The sequence below is a fragment of the Bufo bufo genome, chromosome 2, assembly GCF_905171765.1.
Source record: "Bufo bufo chromosome 2, aBufBuf1.1, whole genome shotgun sequence".
NCBI classification, from domain to species: domain Eukaryota; kingdom Metazoa; phylum Chordata; class Amphibia; order Anura; family Bufonidae; genus Bufo; species Bufo bufo.
In genome coordinates, this window is record NC_053390.1 from 129131137 (window position 1) to 129144199 (window position 13063).

At 43.2% G+C, this 13063-nt stretch overlaps 1 pseudogene; it reads right to left on the reverse strand.

The window, feature by feature from the left end:
* Window positions 1-3694: 3694 nt before the first annotated feature.
* LOC120992990 lies at window positions 3695-3874 on the reverse strand (annotated as a pseudogene).
* Window positions 3875-13063: the final 9189 nt, after the last annotated feature.

The following is a 13063-nucleotide window of genomic DNA, read 5'->3' on the forward strand; positions in this document are numbered from 1 at the left end:
CTGAGTGTGTACCGTTAATAACCACCCTCTGTTTTCTATCATTGAGCCAGTTACTTACCCACATACAGACGTTTTCTCCCAGTCCGAGCATTCTCATTTTATATACTAACCTTTTATGTGGTACAGTGTCAAATGCTTTGGAGAAGTCCAGATATACGACATCCATTGATTCGCCGCTGTCAAGTCTAGAACTTACCTCCTCATAGAAACTGATTAATTAGTTTGGCATGACCGATCCCTCACAAAGCCATGCTGATATGGCGTTATTTGCTTATTTCCGTTGAGATGCTCTAAGATAGCATCTCTCAGAAAACCTTCAAACAGTTTACCCACAACAGATGTTAAACTTACCGGCCTATAGTTTCCAGGCTCTGTTTTTGGACCCTTTTTGAATATTGGCACCACATTTGCCATGCGCCAATCCTGTGGGACATTCCCTGTCAGTAGAGATGTCCCGAACTATTCGCCGGCGAACACACAGTCGTGGCCAAAAGTTTTGAGAATGACAAAAATATTAGTTTTCACAAAGTTTGCTGCTAAACTGCTTTTAGATCTTTGTTTCAGTTGTTTCTGTGATGTAGTGAAATATAATTACACGCACTTCATACGTTTCAAGGCTTTTATCGACAATTACATGACATTTATGCAAAGAGTCAGTATTTGCAGTGTTGGCCCTTCTTTTTCAGGACCTCTGCAATTCGACTGGGCATGCTCTCAATCAACTTCTGGGCCAATTCCTGACTGATAGCAACCCATTCTTTCATAATCACTTCTTGGAGTTTGTCAGAATTAGTGGGTTTTTGTTTGTCCACCCGCCTCTTCAGGATTGACCACAAGTTCTCAATGGGATTAAGATCTGGGGAGTTTCCAGGCCATGGACCCAAAATGTCAACGTTTTGGTCCCCGAGCCACTTAATTATCACTTTTGCCTTATGGCACGGTGCTCCATCGTGCTGGAAAATGCATTGTTCTTCACCAAACTGTTGTTGCATTGTTGGAAGAAGTTGCTGTTGGAGGGTGTTTTGGTACCATTCTTTATTCATGGCTGTGTTTTTGGGCAAAATTTGGATGAGAAGCAACCCCACACATGAATGGTCTCAGGATGCTTTACTGTTGGCATGACACAGGACTGATGGTAGCGCTCACCTTTTCTTCTCCGGACAAGCCTTTTTCCAGATGACCCAAACAATCGGAAAGAGGCTTCATCGGAGAATATGACTTTGCCCCAGTCCTCAGCAGTCCATTCACCAAACTTTCTGCAGAAGATCAATCTGTCCCTGATGTTTTTTTGGAGAGAAGTGGCTTCTTTGCTGCCCTTCTTGACACCAGGCCATCTTCCAAAAGTCTTCACCTCACTGTGCGTGCAGATGCGCTCACACCTGCCTGCTGCCATTCCTGAGCAAGCTCTGCACTGGTGGCACTCCGATCCCGCAGCTGAATCCTCTTTAGGAGACGATCCTGGCGCTTGCTGGACTTTCTTGGACGCCCTGAAGCCTTTTTAACAAGAATTGAACCTCTTTCCTTGAAGTTCTTGATGATCCTATAAATTGTTGATTGAGGTGCAAACTTAGTAGCCACAATATCCTTGCCTGTGAAGCCATTTTTATGCAACGCAATGATGGCTGCACGCGTTTCTTTGCAGGTCACCATGGTTAACAATGGAAGAACAATGATTTCAAGCATCACCCTCCTTTTAACATGTCAAGTCTGCCATTTTAACCCAATCAGCCTGACATAATGATCTCCAGCCTTGTGCTCATCAACATTCTCACCTGAGTTAACAAGACGATTACTCAGCAGGTCCTTTAATGACAGCAATGAAATGCAGTGGAAAGTTTTTTTGGGGATAAAGTAAATTTTCATGGCAAAGAAGGACTATGCAATTCATCTGATCACTCTTCATAACATTCTGGAGTATATGCAAATTGCTATTATAAAAACTTAAGCAGCAACTTTCCAATTTCCAATATTTATGTAATTCTCAAAACTTTTGGCCACGATTGTAGCTTGTTCGCGTTCACTGCGGCGGGCGAACATATGCGATGTTCGGTCCGCCCTCGATTCGTCATCATTGAGTAAACTTTGACCCTGTACCTCACAGTCAGCAGACACATTCCAGCCAATCAGCATCATACCCTCCCTCCCAGACCTTCCCATCTCCTGGACAGCATCCATTTTAGATCATTTGGAAACTGCATTCTTAGTGAGAGGAGGGACAGTGTAGCTGCTGCTGATTTAATAGGGAAATCGATAGCTAGGCTAGTGTATTCAGTGTCCACAACAGTCCTGAAAGACTCATCTGATCTCTGCTGTAAGAACAGCACCCCAAAAAGCCCTTTTTAGGGCTAGAACATCAGTCTGCTTTTTTTTCCCCTGTGTAATCTAATTGCAGTTGCCTGCCAGCGTGTGTGTCAGGCTCACAGCTTATACTGTGCCCACTTGCCCACTGCCACCACTCATATCTGGTGTCACAGTAGCTTGCATAAAAAAAAAAAAAAAACTTTTTTGACTGTAATATAATAGCAGTCAGTTGCCTGCACGAGCGTGTGTGTTTCAGGCCCTGCAAGTGCATAGTGTCACCAGCGCAACTCATATCTGGTGTTACAGTAGATGACATTTAAAAAACAAAACAATTTTGACTTTGAATAAATAGCAGTCAGTTGCCTGCACGTGTGTGTGTGTTTCAGGCCCTGCAAGTGCATAGTGCCACCAGCGCAACTCATATCTGGTGTTACAGTAGATTACATTTTTTTTTAAAACAACAATTTTGACTGTGAATAAATAGCAGTCAGTTGCCTGCACGTGTGTGTGTGTTTCAGGCCCTGCAAGAGCATAGTGTCACCAGCGCAACTCATATCTGGTGTTACAGTAGATTACATTAAAAAATATAATAATTTGGACTGTGAATAAATAGCAGTCAGTTGCCTGAACGCGTGTGTGTTTCAGGCCCTGCAAGTGCATAGTGTCACCAGCGCAACTCATATCTGGTGTCACATTAGATTACATTTAAAGAAAAACAACAATTTTGACTGTGAATAAATAGCAGTCAGTTGCCTGCATGCGTGTGTGTGTTTCAGGCCTGCAACTATGAAGATACCGGAGCCTATACCGGGAGAATGGAGCGGCGCCCAGGTATAACAGTAACTGCAGGGAGATCCCTGGGCGCCGCTCTCCATGTCTGTATAGTTAGTTTAGATGTTTTATTCTGGTGAAAGGTCCTCTTTAACACACCTAATTATAATAATAATAATTAATAATAATAATAAGGGACGTAACAGGGATTAAACTGATACGAATAGTACTACTTAAACACACCACTCATATCTGGTGGCACAGTACATTGCACGGCGCACGCGCAGTTCCCTAAATTGGAAGTAAGAGGACCGACCAAGCATCTTTTTCCATCTCCCGGTTCCTAAAATCTATTCCATACATGTCCCCTGATAGGGGACGTAACAGGGATTAAACTGATAGGAATAGTACTACTTAAACACACCACTCATATTGGGATTGCACAGTACATTACACGGCGCACGCGCAGTGCCCCAAATTGGAAGTAAGAGGACCGACCAAGCATCTTTTTCCATCTCCCGGTTCCTAAAATCTATTCCATACATGTCCCCTGATAGGGGACGTAACAGGGATTAAACTGATAGGAATAGTACTACTTAAACACACCATTCATATTGGGATTGCACAGTACATTGCAAGGCGCACACGCAGTGCCCCAAATTGGAAGTAAGAGGACCGACCAAGCATCTTTTTCCATCTCCCAGTTCCTAAAATCTATTCTATACACCGGCCCCTGATAGGGGACAAAACAGAGATTAAACTGTTAAGAACAGATTTTTTTTTTTATAAAAAAAAAAAGGAGGACAGCCTCTGCGGAGCTGGGTATTTTTTGGCCGCGTTACTGAACGCTCATGCACAATGGCTGTAGGCTCATGCGTCCTTTTGCGGAGGTGACAAACCTGGTCAGTCAAACCCAAGGCAACATCATCGACCTCATCCCATATGCGTTTTTTCTGGAGCGTGCCCTGCAAAGAGTGTTGGATCAGGCCGTAGATGAGCATGAAGAGAAAGAGTTGTGGTCACCATCACCACCAGAAGCAGTCTTGTCGTCGTCGATTGCTGGACCTGCGGCACCGCAGAGAGAGGAGTCTGAAGAAGAGGAGTCAGAGGAGGAAGATGGCTTTGAGGAGGTGGAAGACCAACCACAGCAGGCGTCCCAGGGGGCTTGTTGTCACCTTTCGGGGACCCTTGGTGTTGTACGTGGCTGGGTGGAGGAAGAGACCTTCAATGACGTCAGTGAGGACAAGGAACGGGACATGGATAGCTTGGTATCCAACCTTGTGCAAATGGGGAGTTTGCGGTTGTGCAAATGGACTGTTTGCGGTTGTTTGCGGTGCGTTAAACTGGGAGTTTGGTCTGTCAATGTGAAGCGGGCGTAACCCTTACACTACCTGATCGATACAACATCATACCTGATGTTTTAAAGCATGTTATTCCAAAGAATTTAGGAATGTTAGGTGAATTATGCCCTTTATGGATTGAAACCCGACTCTGCGTCAACTACGTAATTTTCCATGGGAGTTTTGCCATGGATCCCCCTCCGGCATGCCACAGTCCAGGTGTTAGTCCCCTTGAAACAACTTTTCCATCACTATTGTGTCCATAAAGAGTCCCTGCGGGTTTTAAAATTCGCCTGCCTATTGAAGTCTATGGCGGTTCACCCGTTCGTGAACATTTGCGAAAATTCGCGTTCGCCGTTTGCAAACTGAAAATTTTATGTTCGGGACATCTCTACCTGTCAGTATAGAGTCCGCAAATATCAGAAATAAGGGTCTGGCTATGACATTACTTAATTCCCTTAGGATACGGGGTGTATGCCATCCGATCCTGGCGATTTATCTATTTTAATCTTTTTAAATCGCTGATGTACTTCTTCCTGGGTCAGACAGGACACTTTTAATGGGGAATTTATTTTTACATTCTGCATGTCATCTGACAGTTTATTTTCCTCAGTAAATATATTGGAGAAAAAAATATTTAACAGCTTTGCTTTCTCCTCGTCGCTCTCTGCGACTCCCCCCTCATTACTCTTTAAAGGGCCAACACCTTCAGATTTATACTTTTTAACATTTATATAATTGAAGAACATTTTAGGGTTAGTTTTATTCTCTTTGGCAATTAATCTCTCGGTCTCTAGTTTGGCCGCTTTTATTTGTTTTTTACATGTTCTATTTTTTTCCTTATAGTTTTTCAGTGCTTCCGTGCTACCCTCCTGTTTTAGTGATTTATATGCTTTCTTTTGTCATTTATTGCTTTCTTTACAGTTCTATTTATCCACATTGGTTTGTTTTTGTTCCTTAACCTTTTATTCCCATACGGTATGTACCTCTCACAATGAGATTTTAGGATGTTTTTAAAGATATCCCATTTTGTGGCTGTATTTTTATTTTTGAGGACTTTGTCCCAGTTAGTTAGGCCTATGATTATCTTTTTCTTCAAAATCTGGGCCTAAGTACTTGCACCTTAGAAAGAGAGATTTTGGTGTTCGCAATCGATTTTTCCCCTCTTTCTCAAAGGGGTCTCACTCATATTGCTTATGGTATTCAGTTAAGGGTGGGTGATTCACATGTTGAGATCATCTCTTATTTTGTCATGAAGGACTTGCCCTCTCCTATGGTCTTAGGGTTACCGTGGTTGACAAAACATTACCCTACTATAGATTGGCAGGCAAGGCAGATCATTAGTTGGAGTAAATTTTGTTCGGACAATTGTCTTAGTGCCTCTATCTCTGGGGTGTCTACTACGGTTTTACCCCAGTATCTCTCAGATTTTGTGGATGTATTTTCGGAAGGTGGTGCTCAGGAATTGCCTCCTCATCGTGAATATGATTTCCCGGTTAATCTCATCCCTGGGGCTAAGTTGCCAAAGTCTCGGCTATACAATCTTTCTCAACCCGAAAGAGAGGTCATGCGGAAGTACAGTACAGACCAAAAGTTTGGACACACCTTCTTATTCAAAGAGTTTTCTTTATTTTCATGACTATGAAAATTGTAGATTCACACTGAATGCATCAAAACTATGAATTAACACATGTGGAATTATATACATAACAAAGAAGTGTGAAACAACTGAAAATATGTCATATTCTAGGTTCTTCAAAGTAGCCACCTTTTGCTTTGATTACTGCTTTGCACACTCTTGGCATTCTCTTGATGAGCTTCAAGAGGTAGTCCCCTGAAATGGTTTTCACTTCATAGGTGTGCCCTGTCAGGTTTAATAAGTGGGATTTCTTGCCTTATAAATGGGGTTGGGACCATCAGTTGCGTTGGGGAGAAGTCAGGTGGATACACAGCTGATAGTCCTACTGAATAGACTGTTAGAATTTGTATTATGGCAAGAAAAAAGCAGCTAAGTAAAGGAAAACGAGTGGCCATCATTACTTTAAGAAATGAAGGTCAGTCAGTCAGCCGAAAAATTGGGAAAATGTTGAAAGTAAGGGCTATTTGACCATGAAGGAGAGTGATGGGGTGCTGCGCCAGATGACCTGGCCTCCACAGTCACCGGACCTGAACCCAATCGAGATGGTTTGGGGTGAGCTGGACCGCAGAGTGAAGGCAAAAGGGCCAACAAGTTCTAAGCATCTCTGGGAACTCCTTCAAGACTGTTGGAAGACCATTTCGGGGACTACCTCTTGAAGCTCATCAAGAGAATGCCAAGAGTGTGCAAAGAAGTAATCAAAGCAAAAGGTGGTTACTTTGAAGAACCTAGAATATGACATATTTTCAGTTGTTTCACACTTGTTTGTTATGTATATAATTCCACATGTGTTAATTCATAGTTTTGATGCCTTCATAGTCATGAAAATAAAGAAAACTCTTTGAACGAGAAGGTGTGTCCAAACTTTTGGTCTATACTGTATATTGCCGAGAGTTTGGCAAAGGGTCATATTAGGCCATCTAAATCTCCGGTCGCAGTTGGGTTATTCTTTGTTAAGAAAAAGGATGGATCGCTTAGACCCTGTTTGTATTTCCGGGAATTGAACCGCATTACGGTCCGTGATCCGTATCCCCTTCCCTTGATCTCTGACCTTTTTGATAAAATTGTTGGAGCCAAGGTGTTCTCCAAGTTAGATTTAAGAGGGGCCTACAATCTGATCAGAATCAAGGAGGGGGATGAGTGGAAAGCGGCCTTCAACACACACTAGGGTCATTTCGAGAATCTGGTTATGCCTTTTTGGTTAACTAATGCGCCAGCAGTTTTTCAGCGATTTGTCAATGACATTTTCCATCATTTTGTGGGAAGGTTCGTTGTAATTTACTTGGATGACATTCTAATTTACTCTCCTGATCTGAAGACTCATCAGGATCACGTGAGACAGGTTTTGTCGATCCTTCGGGAGAATAAATTGTATGCTAAATTGGAGAAATGTGTGTTTACTGTTCAGGAGCTTCCGTTTCTGGGTTACCTGCTTTCTGACTCTGGTTTTCGTATGGACCCCGAAAAGGTCTGGGCGGTTCTGGAATGGGACCGACCGGACAATCAGAAAGCTTTGATGCGGTTTTTGGGGTTTACCAATTATTATAGAAAACGTATCTTGAACTACTCTACCATTGTAAGACCCCTGACCGATATGACTAAGAAAGGCGTTTACTTCTCTGTCTGGTCAGACGAGGCATTGCAGGCCTTTTCGGCGAATTAAGGAATGTTTTGCGTCTGCTCCCATTCTGATGCAGCCCGATGTGTCTCAGCCATTCGTGGTGGAGGTGGATGCATCAGAGGTGGGGGTTGGAGCAGTGTTGTCGCAGGGTTCATCTCCTGGCAAGTGGCGTCCATGTGCTTTTTTTTCCAAGAAGCTCTCGGTCGCCGAGAGGAATTATGATGTAGGAGATAGGGAATTGCTGGCCATCAAATTGGCCTTTGAGGAATGGCGTCACTGGTTGGAGGGGGCATCTCATCCCGTTACGGTATATACTGATCATAAGAACTTGGCTTACCTGCAAACTGCCAAGCATCTGAATCCTAGACAGGCTAGATGGTCACTGTTTTTTTACTAGGTTCAACTTTGCGGTGACTTTTTCGCCCGGGGGATAAAAAAGTCAAGGTGGATGCATTGTCTCGTAGTTTTCCTGAGGGAGGTGACCTAGAGCATCCTGCTCCGATTTTGGCTGATGGGGTGGTTGTTTCCGCTCTGTACCATGAGTTGGAGATGGAGGTATTGGGAGCCCAGGAGGAGGCTCTGGATTCTTGTCCCCCAGGTAGGTTGTTTGTTCCTGCTGGATTGCGATACAAGGTATTCAAGGAACATCACGATACTGTCCTTGCAGGACATCCTGGTGGCAAGTCCACCTTTGATCTGATTTCCCGGAGGTTCTGGTGGCCCAGGTTATTTAAGAGTGTTGAGGATTAAGTAGCAGCTTGTGAGACCTGTGCACGAGCAAAGGTTGCTCACACTCGACCTTCTGGTTCACTTCTTCCTTTGTCTATTCCATCTCATCCTTGGACGCACTTATCTATGGACTTTATTACTGATCTGCCGAGTTCCTCTGGGAAAACTGTGATTTTGGTGGTTGTTGACCGTTTCAGTAAAATGGCTCACTTTGTATTGTTAGCTAGTCTGCCCAATGCTAAGACTCTTGCTCAGGTTTTTGTGGATAACATCGTGAAATTACATGGCATTCCCTCGGATGTGGTTTCTGATAGGGGCACGCAGTTTGTTTCCAGATTTTGGAGGGCGTTCTGCTCTCGTCTTGGTATCCAACTTTAGTTCTCTTCGGCTTTTCATCCGCAGTCGAATAAACAGACAGAGCGTACTATTCAAAACCTGGAGACCTACTTGAGGTACTTTGTGGCTGAAAACCAGGAGGACTGGTCCTCATTCTTATCTCTAGCAGAGTTTGCTTTGAATAACCGTAGGCAGGAGTCCACGGGTAAGTTGCCATTTTTTGGCGCATACGGTTTTCATCCTCAGTTTGGTACCTTTTCTGGGACTAGTTCCTCTGGGATGCCAGAGGAGGAGAGATTTTCTTCTGCCTTGTCCTCTATCTGGTGGAAGATTCAAGTGAATTTGAAGAGAATGGGTGAGAGGTACAAGCGAATGGCAGACAAGAGACGTATGACTGGTCCGGACCTGTGTGTGGGTGATCTGGTGTGGTTATCTACTAAAAATATTAAACTGAAAGTACCATCTTGGAAACTGGGTCCAAGATTTATGGGACCTTACAAAATATCTGCAGTGATCAATCCAGTAGCGTTTCGTCTGGATCTTCCGCAGATCTGGAGGATTCACAATGTGTTACACAGGTCTTTACTTAAGAAATATGTGAAACTGGTGGAACCATCGCCATTGCCTACTCCACCTGTTCTGGTTGATGGAAATTTAGAGTTCGAGATCTCTAGAGTTCTCGACTCACGGGTTCTTTGGGTTCCCTTTAGTACCTGGTACACTGTAGGGGATACGGCACTGAGGAGAGGATGTGGGTTCCGGCTGTGGATGTTAGTGCCAGCCGACTCTTGAGGGATTTTCACTGATCCCACCCGGATAAAGTTGGGCCGGGGTGTCCGGAGGTTACCCGTAGAAGGGGGGGTACTGTCATGCCCTGCTCAGGTTATGTGCGGAGGTCTGCCAGGTTAGCAGCACGTGTGTAGTTTTTTGTTTTTGTTTTGGAGTTGAGCTGTATCCGCCTCCCTTCAGGTGCACTGGGTGGGGTCATAGCTTCTATCTTGCTCAGTGGAAGGAAGGAAGGAAGGAAGGAAAGAAGGATTTGCTGTATCTGCTCTGTGACAAGATAAGTTGGTTTTGTTTTCTTGTGTGTGTTCTGTCTAGGCTGTTAGAGAGTCGCCTGCCTCCTCCAGGTCTGAGGAAGCAAGCTGTCTCTTTCCCCCTGTCACCATCTTAGGGATTTTAGGGAATCTTCAGCCTTAGGCACGGGGGCACGTTTATTCCCACCTCTAGGGTCTGAACGTGGGCACAGAAGTCTAGGGAGAGCTGGTAGGGATTTGTAAGGAGGTGACCTTTATCCTAGACACTTGTTGGTGGATTTCTGTTGTATCTTGTATCCTGTCCAGCGTGACAATTGGTCTATGGTCATTTCCCCACCTGTGTACTTTGGTCATATTTTGGTCATATCTCCTGATTCTTTTGATGATTCTCGTGACAACCCCAACGCTTTTCTATATTTATAGTTATTTTTATGATGACTATTCCATGATCAGAACATGTATTCTCATATTCATATGCAGACAACTAATATTGTGTATATATGTATATATTATTTGTATACTTGCCTTCATGTGGTTTTGTTTATCAATATTGTTTCATTTAATGTTTTGTCACATATTTATTTAGTGTTTAGTGTAATTGACAGGCCGTGAACAAGGTCCGGGAGGACCGAAACGTTGGCCTAATCAACCACTGGTGGCATTTTAATAAGAAATTTCAACTTTATTTGCATCAATTTGAGTGCCGTGAATCAATTTATAGTATTATTGTGGAGATAATCTCCATCACTGAGCACCGAAGAAAAATATACTCTAGTAGAGAGTGCTAGCCATCAATTGTATATGTATATGGTGAGCAGATGTATGTGTCCAGTGTATATGAGTGCGCCCATGTATGTGGAGAGTGTGTATGAGTGCGTTTATGTATATGGTGAGCGCATGTATGAGTGCGTCCAGTGTATATGAGTGCATCTATGTATATGGTGAGTGCATTTATGAGTGCAGTGCGTGTATGAGTGCATCTATGTATATGGTGAGCACATGCATGAGTGCATCTATGTATTTGTTGAATGTGTGTGTATGAGTGCGTCCATGTATGTGGCGAGTGTGTATATGAGTGCATCTATTTATATGGTGAGCACATGTATGAGTGTGTCCATGTATGTGGAGAGTGCATGTATGAATGCATCTATGTATATGTTGAGTGTGTGTATGAGTGTGTCCATGTATGTGGAGAGTGCATCCATGTATGTGGAGAGTGCGTCCATGTATGTGGAGAGTGCGTCCATGTATGTGGAGAGTGCGTCCATGTATGTGGAGAGTGCGTCCATGTATGTGGAGAGTGCGTCCATGTATGTGGAGAGTGCGTCCATGTATGTGGAGAGTGCGTCCATGTATGTGGAGAGTGCGTCCATGTATGTGGAGAGTGCGTCCATGTATGTGGAAATTGCATCCATATATGTGGAGAGTGAGTGTATGACTGCATCTATGTATGTAAAGAGTGCGTCCATGTATGTGGAGAGTGTGTGTATGACTGCGTCCATGTATGTGGAGAGTGTGTGTATGACTGCGTCCATGTATGTGGAGAGTGTGTGTATGACTGCGTCCATGTATGTGGAGAGTGTGTGTATGACTGCGTCCATGTATGTGGAGAGTGTGTGTATGACTGCGTCCATGTATGTGGAGAGTGCGTGTATGAGTGCATCTATGTATGTGGAGAGCGCGTGTATGACTGCGTCCATGTATGTGGAGAGTGCATGTATGACTGCGTCCATGTATGTGGAGAGTGCATGTATGACTGCGTCCATGTATGTGGAGAGTGCGTCCATGTATGTGGAGAGTACGTGTATGACTGCGTCCATGTATGTGGAGAGTGCGTGTATGACTGAGTCCATGTATGTGGAGAGTGCGTCCATGTATGTGGAGAGTGCGTGTATGACTGAGTCCATGTATGTGGAGAGTGCGTGTATGACTGTGTCCATGTATGTGGAGAGTGCGTGTATGACTGAGTCCATGTATGTGGAGAGTGCGTGTATGACTGTGTCCATGGCTGCAAAATGAAAGGTACAGAGGCTATACTTGTGGATATGTAGAGGTAAATCAGACATGTCTATTACATCTGCAGCTCAGGTTTTAAAGGGTTGAGTTGAATATAAACTCCGTCAGCAACTGTGAATGTTAAAAAACAATAAACTTGTACTAAAAATGAGAGGCAAATAAATAAATACAGCAAATAAAAAGTCACAAAATAGGCATATGAGAGGGGTTTGCACAGGAGGAGGGGGTTTGTGAATAAGTGTGTAAGTGTGTGTGGGGGGCCCCGTACAAAAATTTGCTGTGGGGCCCAGTCAGTTCTAGCTACGCCTCTGTTACTACCTGTTGGTCTATTTTTATCCTGCTGCTTCAAATTTACCTACATTTGTCATGCAGGAAAAAGCACATCAAAGAAGAGAAAATGTGGAACCTTGAAGTGCTTCTTCCCTAATTATATCCTGATTACTTATCCAAGGCAATTAAAGCTCTATTATGTACATCAGACTAACCATTAGCCTATATGTGCATAAAATAATTGCTTCAGAATCATGACAAAACTGACAACCTTAGTTCAGCAAAACGGTTTTGATTAAAAGAACAGATTTATATTAAATATACTTCTATTGTATCTGCAATCAGGCTTGCAACACTTCATCTGTTTGAGAAGAGCTTGCAAAGCTCACCAAATACATATTTGCTGCTCATGAACACCTGGTTCATTATTCTGTTCGGTAAATCAATTTTTTTTTTTTTTTACTTACGTGCCACATTCAAGATTTCAACAGAATTCTCCCTTTCAGAATAAAAGTCGTGTTTTCAATTGTCTTTTTTTTTCTTTAAGCTGCAGATAATGAGATCCAGAGTTACTAAAATACCAAATAAATGCATAAAATTGTCTTGCTAGGAATAAATATTCTGTTCACAAAAAATGCAAAATGTTTTAAAGATGTCTAAAAAGAAAAAAAAAAAAAAAAGTAAAAGTTACTTTCATGGTACACTGCATAATTTAAAGTTTACCTATAATTTATTTCTTCGAATAGGTCCTCCAGGATTTGCTAATTGATGAACTATCCCAAGGATAGGTCATCCATAACAGATCACTGGAGTCTGAAACAGGGCCCTAGACCCTACAAGGAAATTTCCTATTGTGCTGATGCCAGAGGGCTGCTTGAGCACTCCTGATTGCAAATGACTAGGTACATGTGCCCTCCTAAATTTAATTGAATTGCCATCCTCATGAAGGTGATAAAACTGAATGCTGCAGCAGGGCATGGAATTTCATGGCTCTCTGCCCTGCCAT